The sequence below is a fragment of the Capsicum annuum genome, chromosome 1, assembly GCF_002878395.1.
Source record: "Capsicum annuum cultivar UCD-10X-F1 chromosome 1, UCD10Xv1.1, whole genome shotgun sequence".
Classification (NCBI taxonomy): Eukaryota; Viridiplantae; Streptophyta; class Magnoliopsida; order Solanales; family Solanaceae; genus Capsicum; species Capsicum annuum.
In genome coordinates, this window is record NC_061111.1 from 160,368,158 (window position 1) to 160,390,930 (window position 22,773).

The window sequence follows — 22,773 nt, forward strand, 5'->3', positions numbered from 1 at the left end:
ATCGTTTAAAGTTGGAGCAAAAATACGCCAGGCCTCAGTACTTTTTCCTGCACGTTTTATTGTTCACTACTATTCACGATTCGATCGGAATGTTCATAACTCGTCGTTTGGGTGTCTGTTTTGGATGATCCATATATCGTTGGAAAGCTTATTTGATACTATACGCAATGTTGGGTCATAATCTAAGATATTCCGCACGAAAAATTTATAATTTATTTTAGAAGATAGAACCTAACACGTTTACGCACAAAATTTCAACGAAAAATTTTCCAGGGTATTACATTATGAAGATTAAAATGTTGGATTTATTAAATGTAACATCGTTATTATTAAATTCCTTTGATCATCTAAAAAATAAATTTTTTTCTGTTAATAGGTTTAAAAGTGTGAAACTCAACAAAAGAGTCTTATTAAACTGATAAACTCATTAATTATTAGGCCAGCGTAAAAGTTAAAATTAAGATTTACTCGTACAAGTAACAAATTTCAAACTAAACTTCAAATTCGTTACTCAAAAGATGTGTTTGGCTTTGCTAGCTTTTACTCAAAATGTTTATGTTAAAATAATTTAATAAATACCTCCTCTAATCTAAAATTAATAAATCTTTGAATGTGGCACACATCTTCAAAAAGTTAATGAATAACATAATTAAAGAATAATTTATCAATATTAAGTATCATTTTACTTCTTTTTCAAACTTGTTCTAAAAATAATAAGATTATTCATCAAAACTGAATTTAGAAAAATGAATTCATTTCGAATGATTAAACAAGTGTTAAAAGGAATTCATTTATTTTGAAAAATAATTTGCATGTAGTAAATTCAACTCAATTATTAGTACATCAACATTTGCTAGCTTAAAAGTTAAAATTTCAGCTCCTCATTCGAGTCAACATCAGATCAAGATCAAGTTGTCCCTCATCCCAAACGACAATAACAAGATGAAATTTAGAACTTTAAAACACTAATGAAAAGGTGAAATCTAGAACTTTTAAAACACTAATGAAGTAATTAGCGAAAAATTGGTTTTTTAGTTTTTCCATTTCACTGTTTTGCAAAAAAATAAAAATAAAACAAAGAAGAAAGGAATGTCATATAATTAAAAAATACTAACATTTTACATGTGGATGGTAATGTGGCATAGTCACGTGGTTTTTTTTAATCTAGGTGGTATGCTTGGTGGAATTTCGATAAAGGGGGGGGGGGGTATTTTTGAGACAAATATTTAACAGAGGGATATTTTTGAGCCATTTTAGATAGTTCAGGGGTATTTTTGATTCTTTTCCGAATTCCGTTAGAGGGAGGTGTATTTTTGAGCCAAATATTTAACGGAGGGATATTTTTGAGCCAAAAATCAAATGAGGGGCATTTTTGAGCTATTTCAAATAGTTCAGGGGTATTTTTGAGCCTTTTCTGTTACTTTTATTAAAGACATTAAATATAAAAAGAAGAAAAATATTCAAATAATATGAAAAAATGGCCAAAAAAATCATAAAAAAATAGTTTTGGAGGCCTCTAAGACATGCACCTCTCTTTTATCACATTAGTATTTATCAAGTCCTTAATTTTTTCTCTCTTTTTTCCAAAAAGTTTTTAAAATTTTATTCAGTTTACCATTTAAAATAATTTTTATTACAACTAATTAATATAATTAATGTACTAATTCAATTATAATTATTTTAATATAAATTAATTTTCAAAATGTTATAGCCTATATTTTGTTGATTATTCTCTTTGTTTTATTTTAGTTGATCATCTTACTAAATCAGGATAATTTAATTATTTTTTTTATTTTATCCCTATAATTAATTGTATCATTAAATGTGAACAAATACAATTTTAATGTTTATTTCTATGTTCAATGAATATTTGACATTGTAAAGGGTAAAATAGTAAAATTCATTGCTCAATTTATAATTTTTAAATCACCATGTAAAATGAAATATATTCAACTTAAATGAAACAAAAGAAGTATATGTCTTAATGAGAAGTAAAACTTTTTTTCCTTGCTTGTATAAAATAAAAGAGAAAATTAAGCTTGCTTATGTGGCATTATCATAGAGCAAGATCGTCATTTATCTTTTTTCTTAGATTTTGGTGGTTATTTTGCCTTTTCTTTTACATTTTTCTATGTTATATTTATTAACAAAAATTCAAAGGTCACATCTTACTTGTTTTATGAAACGAGAACATTCTTCATAATATAATTATAATAATTTATAATTCTACGATTAGACAATAAATCTAAAGTGGATATAAAATTAATCGAAAAATAATAATTTTTTGACACCGCGCGATGCGTGGCTAATTTTGTGAGTTATTTTTATACTACACCAATCATTATTTTCTTAATAGATGTGACAAATAAATTCAAGCGGAAAAAGTAAAATTATAATTCCTCTAGTCCAAAATAAATAACTTTTTAAATTATTTTTCAATGTCCAAAATAAATGAATTGTTCATTCTTCAAGAGACATGCTGGAAATGTTTTTCAATTTTACCCTTTATTTACACTTTCTAGGTTATGAATTCCAAGAAACTTATTTGACTTTATTTTAATGTGACAAAAAATTCAAAAGTAGTTTGATAATATCTTAAAAAGATAAACATGAAAAATAAAGTACAATTTATGTCCTAATTTTTTTTTCTTAATAGGCGTGAATTAAGGCAAAAAATTATTTACTTTGAACTAAAAAGAGTAGTAATTATTTTAATACTTAGGTTTATTAAAAAAACTAGAAATTAGCGGCGCTTCACGTGGTGTTAAAAAATTAATTATTTTATTCGATTAATTTTATATTCACTTTAGATTTCTAATTGTAATATTATAAATTATTATAATTATATTATGAAGAACGTTTTTTTTTTCATAAAAGAAAATAAAATTTAATAATTTAATATTTATTAAATGATGGATAGCATATTATGTATCACCAAGTTAAAATATATTTTCTAATAACAATTTTATTTCATTTTTGTTTCACATTCAATGAAGTTGATATTTTAATTTGAAATAATTTACTTTTTTTCAATCAAAAAGCATGAAAAAATTAAATCAAGTAGATCGTTGTGTAAATATCCATAATTCCTCCGCACTGCATTGAATTATTAATAAAATTCAAAACTTTCTCCAACATTTCATAACTTCCTTCTTCATATGTTTCTGAAGTGTACAATTATACCTTGCAAGAATAACTACACAAGACTTTTATATAGAATTGAATTATTGTATATGATGATCCTTAATTGTCCATTTACAACTCTTAATTTTTTTTGAGTAATGAAGATTATTAAGAGCATGAGTTAAAAAGATGACAATATGTGAGTCAAAAGGCATTAAATTAATGGATATTATTAGAATATAAGTTATGGGAATGTGAAGTGGTGTAAGTTATGAAAATAATTTATTAAATAAATTATTTTTAAAAAATAAAAATACTTTAAAATAGATTATTATGTTATCATTATATAGTGAAATGGAGACAACAATATCAAAAAAATAAGAAAGAAGATAGACACAAATGGAGGTCGTAAAGAAATGTCACGTCACCTCTTATATATTCGTCTTTTGTAAAACTTTAAGCGTTTCTAAAAATGGCATAAAGAAGAATGCTATAAAATAATGTAAGCGGTATATTCCCATCATAACAAGGTAATGAATTATAATAATAATTAAAGAAGACTAAAGTTTAACCCTATAACATATATATTGGAACAAAGATGGAGAAGATCTTTTTCTTTATAAAAAGAGACTGTTGAGATGCCTAACATCAAGTAAAAGCTATGGAGAGCAATAATTTGATAAGTTAATATTTCTCTTTATGTTTCATTTGAGCTCTCTAAAAATCGAAGAATATGTACCATCTCAGTATTAGATAATTACGAACTCATTTGACCTAAAAATCTCCCGCGATAAGTGTATTTTTTTAAGGTTTCTCACCCAGTATTTGAAACCTCAATTTGAGTTCGATTAATACGGATTTACACCAGATAGAATTTATTTGAAGATATCGCTCCTACTAAAGATTTTTCTACATTAAGAGCTCTAAACAGAGACTGATTAAGGAGAAAACCCTCCAACAACAAATTTCAACTTGTGAACAAATGAAAAATTTAATGTTTAACCGAATAAATTGTATTTGCATTACTAAACCTTGTATTGAATAAACAGTTTCAACTTAAAAATAAATTATTATTTTGACAATAAGTAACCTGCAAAAAGAGGGAAAAATTAGATCTTTGTGATCAATATCCAAAGTTTGCATTATAATTTAAATATTGACAGAATCAAAGTCAATCAAAAATAAAATATGCCAACAAAACACTAAACATATCAAGAATGAGATTTAAGCCACACATTTGTATACATATGAAAATATTGTGAAATGCTTTATATTTATGATGATGTTATAAAAAGATAGAAAAGGACATCAAAGGTCATACATGAATACATATTAAGATATTCAATTAAGAATATAATCATAATAAAAGGTGAAAAGTTGATTAATTGAATCTACACATTTTTTGGCCCAATTAAAATAACATAAAGAAATAAATAAAGAGGAAAAATCCAAAAAAAAATAGAAGGACAAAATATTTTGGAAAAAGAAAAATATACCATGAGACCTTCTCAAAGTTTAACAATTCCAAAAAAATAAAACTTGAATCACGAAAATTAAAATAAATCTTATAAAAATTTAAATGACAATGATATTGATAAAATAAATTATTGGCTTACCTCTTCATATCAAACAACTTCATCTTCAGCAACCTTTTTATTAGATGATGATAATATACATTAAAATCAAAGATATAAAATAAAGTTAAAGCAAAAAAGAAAGAAGAAAATAAAGGAGAATGAAGAAAAACATACCACAAGACCCTCTCAAAAAATGACAAGACTATATATAGTATGAAAAATAGAATATGCATAGGCAAAAATAAATTGCCACAAGACCCTCTCAAAAAATGAGAAGACTATATATAGTATGGAAAATAGAATATGCATAGGCAAAAATAAATTGCCCACTTAATAGTCATTCATTTTTCTTATTCAATGTGCAGTTTTTTTTTACTAATATAATGACTTGTAAAATATTGAAAAAAACTCAAAATAGGAGAAAAAAAGATAAATATTGCCTATAAGTCTCCTTTAATATATATATAGAGAGAGATTTATAAAAAGAGAAAATACACAAAGTACCCTCTGATGTTGTCTGACTTTTTCAAAAAGATACTTAAACTTTACTTTTGAGCTATTACCCCACGATTCTTACTTAATCCGTTGTAAATAGACCATTTTAACTTAAATTTTGCCTCGGCGTGTAGACACGCATACCGGCGCATGAATGGTTAAAATTTAACTTAATCTACCAATTAAAACCTGCCGCGTGTAAATTATTTGTCAAAAAAAATAAAAATCCCTTCTTCTTCTCCACTTTAAAAGCCGTTCCTCTTCTGCCATTAATATAGTCGTTGGCTATTTTTGAAGGAAAATTTTATGTCTCTTTTTAATCTTTTGTCAACAAAATCAACCTTAAAAGGTAAGATGTTTTCATTTATGTTGTAATTTCTAAAGAAAATCAATCGTAAAAGCTTTAATTTTGACTCAATTTTTTTTTAAAAATCATGTTAAATTTTGTGACTAGGTTTTTATCAAAAATAGTTTTATAATGTCAAATGCAATCTTGAATCGAATTTGTAATAACGAGAACAATTCTATATTGCGTGTAAAAATGCGATGCGAACATGGAGACTTACTGTCTATGCAAATGTCATGGTCGGAGGACAATCCAGCTAGAAGATTTTGGTCTTGTCCACACTATCTTGTATGTCCTATACATATTTTCTCATTTTTTCTCTTGAAAAGACTGATTTACAATCTAAGACAGTTATTCCAAGATTGGCGAAGAGAATCAAGGAGTTACAAGAAGCATTGGCATTTTATGAAAGTAATGGGAAATGGATGGTGAAGAAGGAGAAGATGATCAAATGTTGTAATTGGAAGCTCATTGTCATGATTGTCGTGGTGTTTTTTCTATTTTAGACAAGCATTACCAAGAGAACGGATGATAAATGGAGTTGTGTGCAATAGAAATTGTCATAGTCATTCTCTTGTTCTACAAAATAGTGTTCGTCTTCTCTCTTGTTGAAATATTAGTTGCTTAACAAGATGTAATTTTGTTTGGTTGTGTAAGACCTATGCAATCTATTTTGTATCAATATATTGTGATATTGATGACATTTGTGAGCATTCAAAATGTATTATACAGTAAATAAACTAACAAGGAAACCATAATGAAAGAAAATGAGGACTTCATTTCAACACATTCATTGTTTCAATTTGAACTACAAAGCTTGTTTTGTTTGGTACCTAACAAAACATACCTTAATACCTAAAGATACCTAACAAAATAAACTGCCCAAAATATTTTTTGATTGCTACAAAATAAGATCAAAATGCTATCAAAATCAACAAAATATACAAAAATTAATTGTTTGAGACAATATTAACAATCTTTACCAAAATATACACGTCATATCAACAAGATATCCTAATTTCATGGCACATGAGTCTTCCTAGTTGAACTATTTTTGCCTTGAGTTTTGGCAGCAGCTGCAGACCTCGTTTGAATAACATTTTCTGCCCTCATTCTTTCAAGTTTGCTATTGGTAATAGCCGACTTCCCTTTCCATTTAAATCCTTGTCTTGGTGTGTATCTAATATCACCAGTCACAATATCAGACCTTTTTGTGACCTTTGCATCAGTGCTAATGACTCTTCTACTTGGCATTTCAGGCTGCACAAATATATTATAGAAATTATAAGGCTATCTTCAAAAATTCCAGGCTGCACAAACAAAAATTCTACAAATTACTTATATTAAGAGTGGTAAATCCATCTTCAGCTTGGTATATTCCAATCCCCACCATCCTTGGTCTTTTCAAAGGTCTTGTACGTCCTCTACTACTATCCTCATGGTCTTGCCTTTGAGGAGGAATTCCCCTTTCTATGCCCCTTTCACTGGCAGAACTGGTTTGTCTCTCTTGAGTCATTCCTCTTCCTCTCCTGCTACCCCTTCCTCGACCACTTATTGAAGCATGTATATGGACACTCAAATCACCATATATTTCAATCAAACAATAATTATTTGATTACATAAAATAACCTGTGTTTGTTCAGAAGTTCCCTCTGATTGACTTGAAATAGTTGAGACATTTGGAACACTTGAACCACCTAAAACACTGTCTTTTCCTCTACCCTTTCCTCGACTTATTTCTCTAGTAGCACTTGCAATGCTTGCGGTGGCCATATTATTGAAATATTAGTACATATACTTAAAAAAAATTGATACTAACAAATAAATAAATATACCTCTTGCTGTTAAGATGTTTCGTTTGCATGACTTGGACTGCTGCCCCTTGCTCTCCATCTTCCTATACCAGTAGAAGCTCTAGCCTGTTTCTTAAGAGATTATTCCTTGTACTTAGTAAAATGTACATTAGATAATGATTATAAAAACACTTGTGCCTGAGAAGATGTTCCAGCTAATTAACTTATACCAAGTTGATCTCCTGTAGGATATATTCTTTTATTATGTCCTTGTGTACCACATTTGCTAAGTTTTTGAGTTTTTCTACTTTTATCAGCCCCCTTTCTTCTAATTTTATTTGTTCTTTCAGGAAACTTCCTGATCTTTGGTGGCTTCACAGTAGGATTATTTGATGTTGGCCACATTTTCATGTTATTCATTGGCTGAATAAAATGAGCATATGTGCTAAGGTAGGTATCCTTGTGATAACAGGTGTCCATAAAATGAATGGGCTCATATTCCTTGTAGTGAAGGGCAGCAACACCACGAGGACAAGGAATGCCCCTAAGCTGCCAAGCTCTGCAACTACAACTCCCACTAACAATGTCAACGGTATGAGTACAACCCCTGTCAATAATCTTAAAACCCCTTTCCCCATTCCAAGACAAATTGCACTGCATTGATTTGTCAATATTTTTTTGTAAAATCTTCAAAGCCATGGGAGAAATATCAGTGATCCAAGTATTTGAAAATTGTCTCAACTCACCATTTCTTTTCATCATCTTCACCCCAATCTCCTCAAGCATTGTGATGATTGTTTTGAACCTTGCTGGAAGTACCCATGCATTAAAACTCTATGCCATATTGTTATCCACAACATCACATTTGCAATGCTCTTTAAAGTATCTTCTGCACTATATCTCCAAATTATACCTCAAAAGATCATCCAAACAATCCCTTTCCAACATCTTCATTGCTTCTATATTCTCCTTTAATTATACTTTAAATGTGGATTTTGCAATCTTCCAAAACACTCATCTTCTTTTAATATCTTTTCAGATTTTAGATCAATTAGCAAGAACATGTCTTGCACATTTTTCGTGTTCAACCAGTGGCAGCAACTCTCTAACAGCTATTTCCAGTCCTTAACAAAACAAAATAAGTATATTAATCTATAACTATACCAGCTATACCAACAGTTGTTAAAAAAAAAGCAAATACTTGTTAAGAATAGAGTCATACTTTTTGCATATCAGATATGATGCTCAATTGATGACCTTCTCCAAGCTCAAGGTCATTCTTCAGCAGTTCAAAAAATCATCCCCGTGTAATTGATTCTCAACCTCAACAACTGCCCAGGCAATAGGCAGCATTTGGTTGTTTTCATCTCTGCAAACAACCACCAACAATTGACCTTTGCATACACCTTTGAGGAAACAACTATTCAAACCAATCAACCTTCTAGCACCTCCAAAGAATGATTTCTTTAAAGCATGAAAGCACACATAAAAACCCTGAAAGATTAACTGTCTAGTCTCATCAACATCTCCAACTTTGACAACACAAGTGCTACCTGGATTAGTCCTCAAAATCTTATTCGTGTAATCAATAATCCTACCATTCTCCATAATGTGATCACCCATAATCTCTTGTAGCACTCTAGACCTACCAAAATGGATATCTAACTCCTTTCTAATAATCTCTTGTAACTGGACAACTCTAATGTTTGGTAGTTGACTAATTTTGTCTTTATACTTACTTTCCAGAAACTTTGAGTTGCAAAGATAGTTAAAAGTTGATCTTAAACAAATATGAATAGGATTGTATCTTTAACAATAAAATCTCTACTGCTCTTATCCTCGCTAGCACACAGCAGCCAAGGACAAGTGTCTTTACAACACCTCACTCTAACTCTGCCAGGCTCATTCACATACTTTTCAATTTAAATCTTTTCTTGAATTGCATATCTGGTTACTGCCAGCCTAAATTCCTTTACACTTGAAAAAATTAATCCTAATTCCCAAATAATTTTTTCACAAGTTTCATAAAAAACAACTCTATTTTTTTTGTTCTTTCTTCTCACAGGTTATTGCACTACTTCATTAACCTCTTAACCATCTCCCCAACCTATTTCATCATCTAATTCAAAGTAAGGAGCTTCATCACTTAGGTAGTAAGGTTCATCGCCTCCTAGTTTACCAACTAGGCTATCCCCAATGCTAACATTTGACTCATCGTATCTTATATCTGGACATTTTTCACCAACATTAATATGTTGATCTGTTGTGCCTCTACTTTTTCTTTGTGACCTATTGAAATATCTTTTACTAGCCCTTATATTAATATAATCTTGATGGACATTGCTGTCAACATCACTGTCTTCACTAGTATTCCCTTTTAAATCTGAATCATCCTCTAAATCATTATCACTTAGATCCTCATCTATTGTAGGGTCAAAAAAGTTGAAAGGTATATTAGAAGGAGGAGGCTCATTGGGAGGGTTGGAAGGAAAATTGAGAGTACAAGGCTGAAAATTAGGGCTAGAAGCATTACCCTCATTAATAGGATTCAAATATTCCTCACCTACCTCATTGCCACTTTTATTGGGGACATACTTAAATTCAAGTGGGGCATGATTAGGTTCACTCACCCTATGTGAAACATACACCTCAAGTTTATCCCCATTTTAACTTGATGACAATGTCACAAATAACCTTATAACATTTAATTTCTACCAAATAACCATCCCATTTAACAAAGAAATCACATTGGGTTGTATATCCTAGATATTTTATGTAGTCTCTTAACTCAAAGTAGGACATTATATCAATATCATTATCAAAAAACTCAGTCACAAACCCACCAATATATTCAGGTGGGGGACCAAATTCTATTTCACCCCATGATACCATATTAAAGTTAACAGAACAAAAGACATTGAAAGATACCTGAAAAAAGCAATAATTCAACCACACAAACACATTGAAATCAATAAACAAGGAGAAAAAACTCAATAGTCAAAACTTTAAGAGCACTACTTTTTGTATATTAAATAAAACAAGTGGGCCCCGCAATCCCAACACCCCACCCCAACCCAACCCACCCCCACTTGATACACACCCAAAAAGAATTAAGCTATAACTACATATGCTACTACAACACCGTAACAATAACAACAATATATGCGAAAAATCGATAAAAATCCAACAAACACGTTGCACATGCATAAGTCAATAAGTTCATATTTATATCAATTTCACTAAATAATGACCTAAAATATATTTTTCCCCCAAAAAACACAACTTCGAAAAAGCCATCAAACATTAGAGACAACAAAACTAAAATGCACAAAACCCTAACCTGTAAAATCCTCTACTATTAGGTTAATACGTATTTCTCCCAACAAATTGATCACCCAAAGTCCTTCAATCACCTTTAAATGTGAGATTAGTGTCTATGTTGCGAAAGAAAAGGAAACACTACAAAAAACTGTATATATAGCTATTAAATAAGTCGTAGCTAAATATGAAAAGTTCTGTGGCTAAACGCCTTGACCATCAATTTTTTTTCCATAACATTTGTAGCAAGAAGTAGCGTAACTAAAAGTAGCTACAGACTTTACATAGTCTGTGGCTAAGAATAAATACTTACAGCTACAAGAAAAAAGCACATTGTAGTTGTGACAATTAAAACTTCTTTCTACGAAATATATATTTATAGCAAATAATTTTACACTCTTGCCACGATAAATAAAATCTATAGAAATTTTTATGTTATAGCTACAATGGTTCTATTATGGCAAAAGAATTGGTTTGTTTGCTATGAGAATTTAAAATTTATGGCTATTTTATATTTAGTTTCATAATAACAATACTTATATTTAACTATGCTTTAAAAAAATCTATAGCTATAAAATGAGGTATTTGCCACGAACATTTTTGTACCTAACTAAGAATTTATTCATTTTGCCATGAAATATATAAATTATAGTGTAAGACCCTACAAAATCCTAGCTTAACTCAGTCCTTTAGAGTATGAAAAGAGGTCCCAGACTTAGAAATTTCAGTTAAGTATTTATACTTAGAACCATTTTTAGCCTTTATAATTTGGCGATCTTATTTTGCTACCTTTATGACCTTAAAATGTCGATTCTTAGATTGAATCATGATCAGGTGTGTCCATAGGTCACTTCAGATGAGTTTCGGATATTTTTGGACCTCATTTGAAACGTGTTTGCGTGACCAAAACAGTGACCTGATACGATATCGAAGTATCGCATCAGCCAATACATCGATACCATCAATACGGTGCGTCGGTCTGTGCGTCACTGGGAACGATTTCAGTAATTAAAAATTTGCATCCAGAGAGGTATTTGGGTCATTTTCCCCACCTTTATTCAGCCTTAAAATACGAAATTAAACTATACTAAGGGCAAAAATCACTTATTCTCTCTCAAATTTCTCGAGAACAAACCCTAGGGCATCCAATTTCAAATTTAAGCTTCAAGAACACACCATCAATCTTCATGAATTTGATTACCAAGGTATGTTAAGTGTTCATCCAAGGATTTCCTTCCACCCTTGGAGTTGAAGAACCTCTTTTAAAACTACAAGTTGATTGCTTTCATGAATTTCATGTTGAATTTGATTATATTCATGTTCATGATATTATTTAAATTTCAATCCATGATTTACTACAAGTTTCATGAAATTAAAATAGCATGTGTGGTGAATTATATGATTTACATGTTAAACCCTTGAAATTACAATTGATTATTGTATCCATGATGTTCATGTGTTGACTATTATTATGTGAAATAACCATGCCCCCAAGTGTTTGATAGAATGCCTATGTGAATTGAATAGTGAAATCATGACATATTATAATGTGGTCTCATTCATGTACAAGTTCATGTATCTCAAGTGTTTGACAAAATGCCTAGGTGAATGTATTATTAACAAGTATCTACTGTTATGCTTTTCAAGATCATGCCATGCTTTACTTTCCATGCTTTTGAGTCCTAAGTGCATTCAATATCTAAAAATCTAGTTGTTTGCCTAGAACTACAGTAGTTATAGAATAGTCTCAGTAATTTCATGAACAATAGTACTCAGTCAGTTATAGAACTCAGTGAAACTAAGTATTAGTCTACTTCAGCTTAGTACAATAATTAGTGTCTTCAGTTAGGAGTAGGATTCAGCACCAGTGAACCCAAGGATTAAGGCTCACCTGCCAGTAGAGGGTGTGATCCCTAGTAGCAGTCCTTGCATTCCAGAACTACATAGTCAGCATAGGTTGAGATATCAACCTGCCAATTGAGGGTTGATCAGGTGTTTTACCTGTCAGTTGAGGGTACCACCATTCTCATTTAGGGCACCTTCCAGATGAGGGTGACTCTTCAGCTTGTCTTTACTCATGGCACGGTACTGACACTCTTCCAATTGGGGTTACAGGTTGGACCTCAATCCATTCAGAGAGGGGCATGTTGGTTAGATGTTTATCTCTCACGATTTCAGTTTTAGTATTCGACTCGGTATAGAACTTAGTTCAGTTCTACAGAATTAGGACTGTCAGACATAGTCACCCAGCTCAGTATAAAACTTAGTTCAGTTTTACAAAATCAGGACTATCAAAAACAATCACCTAGTTATCAGTAATCTCAGATATCAGCTACTTAGTTATCAGTAACTTAGTTATCAGTCGGAGTTAGTTGGGGGCTTATCCCATCAACTCCAAATTCAGACAATTTAGTTAGAGGATTTTTAGACTAGACTAGTTCAAACAATATTCAGTTTCAAATATTATTATCAGATATTATATTTATTAGTATTCAGATTATAAACCTTATGGCATTTAAGCCTAACTTCTGTATTAGTTCAATATTATTATTCAGTGCTCACAGTAGGTGCCAGTCATAGGTTAACTTGTGGTCCTTCGGGGTCGTAAGCTTCGTGTGGCATTCGTGGTGTAGACTCGGGGTGTTACAAACTTGGTATTAGATCCTAAGGTTCAACAAAGTCCTAGGGATTTTGAAAGCCACACCTAGTAGTGTCTTGTGCATGGGTGTGTAGCGCACCACACTTATGGACAAGAGGCTATGAGGCATTTTTAGGAAAAGTTTCCCTTCTTTCATTATTCATATCGTGCAGGTGAGCATGAGCTCAAGTTAAACTCTAAGTATAATCCAGTTTTCCCCTTTCGTTTGTAGAGTATGCCTCCCAAAAGAACTAACGAAAGAAGAACTAGAAATCAGCCAGCACCTTCGCCCGTTCAGGTAGATCCCTTGGGCGAGCATGTCTCTCACACAGAATTCAAAGAAGCTTTCACCACTCTAGCTCATTCTGTGGAAGCCCAGAATGAATGTCCAACTACCGTTCAGGCCAACCTAGTGGCCAGTACTGCTGCAACTAGAATTTAGGACTTTACCCGTATGAATCCTCCATCATTTATAGGGTTTAAGACTGAGAAAGACCCATAAAAATTCCTTGACATGGTGCAGAAAGTCATAAATATCATGGGGGTAATTTCCAGTAAGAGTGCTGAGTTAGATGCATATCAATTACAAGATGTGGCTCATACATGGTTTAAGTAGTGGAAGACAGATAGGGACGCAGATGCAGGGCCCATAGAATGGGAAGAGTTTTCTACTGCTTTCCTTGATAGGTTTTTCCCACTGGGTTTGAGGAAAGCTAATGTTTTAGAGTTTATTAATCTGAAATAGGGCAACATGATAGTGAAAGAGTATTCTCTTAAGTTTACTTAGTCAACCAGATATGCCCCTCATATGGTAGCAGATAGCAGATCTAAGATGAGTAAGTTTGCGTCAGGTATGTCTAACAGTATAGAAAATGAGTGTAGGACTGCAATACTGATTAAGGAGATAGACATATCCAGGCTCATATTCTATGCTCAGCAGATAGAAAAGGCTAAGAATAAGAAGAATGAGAGGGAGAACAAAAGAGCTAGAATAGGTAGTTTCAACTTTACTCAGCCTAAGTCCGACGGTGGAAATCATTCTCAGTTTCACCCAAAATCTTTAGTTCTAGCTCCATCCTCAGCCAGTGCTCCAGTGCCAAAATTTAGAGGTGGCAACAAAGATAGGGTGCCAAGCTCTACTCGAACAAATCTTCTTTGTTAGAAATATGGCAGAAACCATCAGAGTATCTGTAGGGCTGACAATGATGTTTATTTTGGGTGTGGCAAGCCAGACCATAGAATCAGAGATTGTCCTCAGTCAGGCTCTCAGAGTCAGTACAATCGTCCTTCAGCTCATTTCGATCACCCGAATTAGTAGGGCGCCACTTCTAGTGCCACTAGTGGGTAACACCCAAACAGACTCTATGCACTTCAGTCCCGACAGGATTAAAAAAGTTCTCCTGATTTGGTCACTGGTACATTACAAGTTTATTATTTATATGTTTATGCTTTGATAGATCCAGGAGCTTCTTTGTACTTTGTAACTCCTTATATAGCTGTTGATTTTGGAGTCAGTCTTGAAATCCTAGCAGAGCCCTTCTCAGTCTCTACCCAAGTGGGTAAATCTATTATAGCCCGACGGGTATACAGGAACTGTCCGATTATCGTATCTTAAAAGTTATATCAACAGACTCAATAGAGCTAGAAATAATGGATTTTGATGTCATTTTCGGCATGGATTAGCTCCACGCATTCTATGCTTCAGTTGACTGCAGAAATAGTATTATCTATTTTCAGTTTTTGAATGAACCTGTCCTTGAATAGAGGGGTAGTACTTCAGCACTCAGGGGTCAGCTTATTTCTTACCTTAGAGCAAGAAAGATGATATCCAAGGGATGTGTCTACCATTTTGTTTGAATTAAGAATTCCAGTTCCAAGACTCCTAGTCTTGAGTCAGTTCCAGTAGTATGTGAATTTATAGATGTGTTTCCTAAAGATCTTCCTGGAGTTCCTCTTGAAAGGGAAATTGACTTCAAAATAGACTTTATTCTTGATACTCAACCCATCTCTATCCCGCCATATAGAATGGCTCTAGTAGAACTCAAAGAGTTGAAAGAACAGTTGAAGGATCTCCTAAATAAGGGATTCATCAGACCCAACGTATCTCCTTGGGGTGCACCAGTCCTATTCGGGCGTAAGAAAGATGGTTCTCTCTGAATGTGTATTGACTACCGTCAGTTGAACAAAGTCACGGTCAAGAACAAGTATCTACTTCCCAAAATCGATGACTTATTTGATCAACTTCAGAGTGTCAGCTATTTTTTTAAGATAGACCTCAGATCAGGCTATTATCAGCTCAGGGTCAGAGAATGTGACATTCTGAAAATAACTTTCAAAACTCGGTATGGTCACTTTAAATTCCTAGTAATGTCATTTGGTCGTACCAATGGCTCAGCAGATTTCATGGACTTGATGAACCGTGTGGTCAAGCAGTACTTGGATATGTTCGTCATAGTCTTCATTGATGACATTCTTGTCTACTTTCGCAGTGAACATGATCACGCATACCATCTTAGAATAGTATTATAAACTCTTAGAACCCATCAGTTATTCGCCAAATTCAGTAAATACAAATTTTGGCTAAGGTCAGTAGCTTTTCTTAGTTATATCATTTTTGGTGATGGTATTAGAGTTGACCCTCTAAAGACCGAAGCAGTGAAAAATTGGCCCAGACCTATCTCTCCATCAGATATCAGGAGTTTTTTGGGTTAGACTAACTATTATCGACGGTTTGTGGAAGGGTTTTCGTCTATTGCATCCCACATGTCCAGATTGACTCAAAAAAAAGTCAAGTTCTAGTGGTCAGATTCTTGTGAGGAGAGTTTTCAAGAGTTGAAGACTCGACTCACTATAGCCTCAATTTTGACTTTACCAGATGGTTCAGACGGGTTTATGGTATATTGCGATATTTCTAGAGTTGGTCTAGGGTATGTTTTAATGCAGAGAGGTAAGGTCATAACCTATGCCTCTAGATAACTTAAGCCCCATAAAAAGAACTATCCCACACATGATCTTAAGTTAGCAGCTGTAGTGTCTGCCTTAGAGATTTGGAGGCATTACTTGTATGGAGTATATGTTGATGTGTTCACAGATCACAAAAGCTTGTAGTATGTATTTTCTCAGAAGGACCTGAACCTGCATCAGAGAAGGTGGTTAAAGTTATTGAAAGACTATGACATGAGTGTTCTGTATCATCCGGGCAAGGCCAATGTAGTGGTTGATGCTCTCAGTAGGATGTTTATGGGTAGTGTTGCTCACGTGGAGGATGGTAAAAAGAAGTTAGTTCAGGAAGTTCATCAGCTTGCCTGACTAGGTATCCGCTTAGTCGATTCAGCAGGGGGTAGCGTATGGGTTCAGAATAGTTCGGAATCATCTCTAGTTTATGAAGTAAAAAAAAGCAGAAAAGGGATCCCATTTCAGTTAAACTAAAAGAGTTAGTCAGAGATCAGAAAGTAGAGGTTTTCTCACAAGAGGGAGATGGTGTGTTGCGTTGCCAGGGTAGACTATGTGTACCATGTATGAATGGTGTGAGATAGCAAATTTTTGTAGAAATGCATGGAGTGCGCTATTCGATTCACCCAGGGGCTACCAAGATATACCACAACTTGCGGGAAGTCTATTAGTGGAGTGGGATGAAAAGATATATTAAAGAGTTTATGGCTAAGTGCTCAACATGTCAGCAGGTTAAGATTGAGTATCAGAAGCCTAGTGGGTCTATGTAGGAGTTCAGTATTCCCACTTGGAAGTGAGAGAAGGTGAACATGGATTTTGTGATGAGTTTGTCCCGTACTCGTCACCAGCATAATTCGATTTGGGTCATTATGGATAGGATGACCAAATCAACTTATTTCTTACCAGTTCATACCTCTTATTCAGCCGAGGAACATGCCAGGCTCTATGTTGGAGAGTTGGTTAGATTGCACAGAGTTTCTTTGTCCATCATTTCAAATAGAAGTACGCAATTCACCTATCACTTTTGGAAGGCCTTCCAAAAGGGTCTTGGTACCCAAGTTTACCTCAGTATAGCCTTCTACCCTCAGACAGATGGCCAAGCAAAAAGGACCATCCAGACTCTAGAGGATATGTTATGAGCGTGTGCCATGGATTTTAACGATAGTTGGGATGACCATTTGCCTTTGATTGAGTTCGCATATAATAACAACTATCATTCCAGCATTTAGATGGCTCCATTTGAGGCACTCTATGGGAGGAGATGTAGATCTCCCATCGATTGATTTGAAATGGGTGAGGCTGCAGTAGTAGGGCCTGACTTGGTATTTGGTGCCTTAGAAAAAGTTCAGTTGATTAGGGAAAGGCTTAAGACAGCTCAGAGCCAACAGAAATCATATGCAGATATGCGAAAAAAAGATCTCGAGTTTGAGATTGGTGATTATGTGTATTTGAAAATCTCGCCTATGAAGGGAGTGAAGAGGTTTAGCAAGAAGGGGAGGCTCAGTCCCGATATGTCAATCCTTACCTAATCGTCAACTTTTTTGGAAAGGTAGCTCATAAGCTTGAGTTGCCTTCAGACTTAGCTTCAATGCACCTAGTGTTTCACGTCTCCTTGCTTAAGAAATTCATTGGTGACCCAACAGTTGTGATCCCTATAAAGGGTATAGATGTTCAGAACAGTCTATCGTATGAGAAAGTCCTAATTGAAATACTTGATCTTCAGGTTTGTAGACTGAGGAACAAAGAAGTTCATCTAGTCAAAGTTCTTTAGAGGAATCAGTTTGTAGAGGGAGCTACTTGGGAAGCAGAAGCAGATATGCGGACCAAGTATCCTCACCTCTTCTCCGCAAACTCAGACTCAGCTCAGGGTAACAGTTTTTCTTGAATTTACCCAGTTTCATGCTCAGATTACCTTTACAACTTGGTAGCGGTTTCAATTGCATAACATCCTCATATCATGTATACCATCATGAAACAGCTCAATTATGTTTCATGTCATCGAAATTCAGTCATGCTTCAATTATACATGTTCAGTATGTAGACTTAGTCTATTAGTATTCTCAGTTTAGTCAGTCTCATTTGAGGACGAATGTTCGTAAGACCCCAAAAAATCCTAGCTTAATTTAGTCCTTTAGAGCATAAAAAGAGGTCCCAGACTAAGAAATTTCAGCTAAGTGTTTATACTTAGAAACATTTTTAGCCTTCATAATTTGGCGATCTTATTTTGCGACCCTTATGACTTAAAATGTCAATCCTTGGATTGAATCATAATCAGGTGTGTCCATAGGTTACTTTAGGTGAGTTTTGAATTTTTCATACCTCATTTGAAACGTGTTTGGGTGACCAAAATAGTGGGTCGATGCAATCTCGATGTGTCAATGAATATTTTTCCCAGCATTCAATGCAAAATTCCAGTGAGCTGTCGACGCTGTGCATCGGTCTGTGCATCGCTGGACACGATTTCAGTAATTAAAAACCCGCATCCAGACGGATATTTGAGTCATTTTCCCCATCTTTATTCAGCTCTAAAATACGAAATTAAACTATCCTAAGGGCAAAAGTCACTTATTCTCTCTCAATTTTCTCAAGAACAAACCCTAGGGCATCCAATTTCAAATTCAAGCTTCAAAAACACACCATCAATCTTCACGAATTTGATTACCAAGATATGTTAGGTGTTCATCCAAGGGTTTCCTTCCACCCTTGGAGTTCAAGAACCTCTTTTAAAACTATAAGTTGATTGCTTTCATGAATTTCATGTTGAATTTGATTATATTCATGTTCATGATATTATTTGGATTTCAATCCATGATTTACTACAAGTTTCATGAAATTAAAATAGCATGTGGTGAATTATATGATTTTCATGTTAAACCTTTGAAATTACAATTGATTATTGTATCCATGATGTTTATGTGTTGACTATTATTATGTGAAATAACCATGCTCCCCAAGTGTTTGATAGAATGCCTATGTGAATTGAATAGTGAAATCATGACATGTCATCATGTGGTCCCATTCATGTACAAGTTCATGTATCTCAAGTTTTTGACAAAATGCCTAGGTGAATGTATTGTTAACAAGTATCTACTATTATGCTTTTCAAGATTATGCCATGCTTTACTTTCGATGCTTTCGAGTCCTGGGGTATTCAATACCCGAAAATCTTATTGTTTACCTAGAGCTACATTAGTTATAGAATAATCTCAGTAATTTCATGAACAGTAGTACTCAGACAGTTATAGAACTTAGTGAAACTCAGTATTAGTCTAGTTCAACTCAGTATAATAATCAGTGTCTTCAGTTGGGAGTAGGATTCAACACCGAGTGAACCCAAGGATGGGGGTTCACTTGCCAGTACAGGGTGTGATCCCTAGTAGCAGTCCTTGCATTTCAGAACTATGTAGCTACCGTAGGTTGAGATATCAACTTGCCAGTTGGGGGTTGATAAGGTGTTTTACCTGCCAATTAAGGGTACCACCATTTTCATTTAGGACACCTGCCAGATGAGGGTGACTCTTCAGCTTATCTTTACCCGTGGCACGGTACTGATACCCTTCCAACTGGGGCTACAGATTGGACCCCAATCTATTCAAAGAGGGGCATATCGGTTAGATGATTACCTCCCACAATTTCAGTTTCAGTATTCGACTCAGTATAGAACTCAGTTCAGTTCTACAGAATCAGGACTGTCAGACACAGTCATCCAGCTCAGTATATAACTCAGTCCAGTTCTACAGAATCAGGACTATCAGAAACAGTCACCCAATTATTATTAATACAATTATCAGTAATCTCAAATATCAGTTACTCAGATATCAGTTACTTAGTAATCAGTAACTCAGTTATCAGAACTCAGACTCAATTTCAGTAATAATCTCAGCTACAATATATATATATATATATATATATATATATATATATATATATGCATCATTACATACTCAGTATTTATAGTAGTTTCAGTATTCCATGTGCCCTCATTCAGTTACTTCATATTATTTAGTCAGTTACTGTTCATGCATATGAACCCTTGCATTCAGTCTTACCTCATCTAGCATACCAGTACATTCCACGTACTGACACATACTTTCTCTTTGCGCTATGATATCTCATATCATAGGTCCAGACGCTCAGGTTCTCGAATGCACTTAGACAGATTCGGATAGCAGCAGCAGTTTTAGTAGTGAGTCCTCATCTATTGAGGATATGCTTTTATTTCAGTATTTTCAGAAGCTTCAGTATCTTAGTAGTCGGAGTTAGTTGGGGGATTTTCCCATCAACTTAACATTCAGACAGTCCAGTTAGCGGCTTTTCAGATTAGACTAGTTCAGACAATATTCAGTTTCAGATATTATTATCAGATGTTATATTTAGTAGTATTCATATTATGAACCTTATGGCATTTCAGCCTAACTTCCGCATTATTTCAGTATTATTATTCAGTGCTCATAGTAGGTACTAGTCATGGGTTAACTTATGGTCTTTCGGAATTGTAAGCACCATGTGGCGTCTGGGATGTAGACTTGGGGCGTTACATATAGCTACTTTTTAAATTTGCTATGAAAGTGAAAATATACAGTATATTTTTTATAATTATATATAGGTTTTGCCATAACTACAAAATTCATTAATTGAACAATATTGTAATAAAACATTTTTAATCACAAGAATTTAGGAATTTTCTACAAGCTTTGTTTATAGAAAAAGTTACATAATGTAGCTACAAATTCATTTTTAAATTCTATTACAATTATCAAATTACATATAATTGCATTTTATAATTTTGAGAATAGTTATAATATACAATTCTCTTGAGACATCATCTTGTTTGAGTCCAAAACTGACATACCCTTCTATCATCCTTTCATGATCTTCAACTGCACCTCAACTTGATCAACATTCATCTTAATTTCTTCTCGTTTATATGCTCTTACTCTATTGATATACCTATGAATAATGGTAAAGTATTTTAGTACCAAGAAGATCAAGACCAATTGATTATATATGCAAGTGCGTGCATATAGAGAATGTCAAGGAGAAAAATATGTCTTAGATTATTTTTTTTCTAAAAACTTTAACAAATAAAAATAAGGAAAGTCGTAAAGCAACTTAAAATCTGTAATATATATTTCAATTTTAATACAACAACAATAATACCTAGTATAATCCCAAAAGTGAAATATTTTAAATTTTATTATCAATTTAAAACTCATACAAATAAATAACCATCTTTACATTAACAAAAATAAATATAAATCAATGCAATACTCATATTGCAAAACTTATCTCACATACTCGAAGAATTTCATGTCGCCAAACTTAATAAGAAATAAAAAACAATTAATCAACAAAACATCGCATAAGAATTTCAAAATGAATCAGAATGAGGGATAAGAAAAAGGTGAGGGCCGAGCAAGGGACGTGGTGGGGGGGGGGGGGGGAGGGGGAAAAAGGGGCCTGGGTCAAGTGGGGAGGGAAACTTGACCTATTAAACCGGGCTTTAAAATTTTGGGGGGAATTTTGGTTTTTGTTGTTTTTAACTTTAGGGGGGAGTTTTGGTGTGGCGGCTTGAGATTAATAAGTTTTCAATAGGTTGAGATTTTAGTTTGAAATTTTTTAAATTTGACCAATTAGCCTTTGTGCTCCTTTACCTATTTTATTTGGCTAGTTAAAAATTTTAAGTACACAATTTTATAAAGATTAATTAATTAATAATAATAGTGATTAATTATTTCTTAATGTAATTTTTATAATCTTTCACGTCGAACATGAGTATTTTTGCACAAAAAATTTAAAATGATGGCTATTTTTTTTTACTAAAAATAAACTTATAAGTCAAATTTAATATTTTAAAAAGATGATATCATGATATGAAAATTTTAAATTGAGGTTCTTGTAGAACTCAAGATTCCATCTCCTGATTTGAAATCACGAAATAAAATTGCATGTTCAAACGCCTACTAAATATTTTTATGTCTAATTTTTTATTTTTACAAATGCTATTAGTACTATGTAACTAATGAATACTATAACAATTGTACCCAAAAACAAAAACGAATATAGTAAAGAAAATTATTTAACGAAGAAATGACAAATTTATACTTTAATGAAATTAGTCAACTTATATGAAATAAATATTATTCTAAAACATATATTTCTTTTCAATTTTTCTGATGCTCTATGATATTGTTAGTTTTGTTATCTACTTCTTATTTTAATAAATTCTTAATTTAATAATGTTTAGTTAAATTTATGGTTATTCTTAATTTTGAATTACTATGTTTTAGTTTGAATTAAAAGTATGTTACTGAAGCAATTTTTGTAGTTATTGAATTTACTAAATTATTTCTTTATTGATTTTTAAAAAGAATTTAAAAATTTCTTCTCAATTTTTTTAATTTTTTATAAAAATAATCCATAAAAATTAAAAAAAGAAAGAACGAAAAAGAAGAAAAGAAGATAGAAGAAGAGAAAAATATAAGAATAAAAAGATGGGGAAAGAGAAAAAGAAAAAGAAGAAAAAGAAAG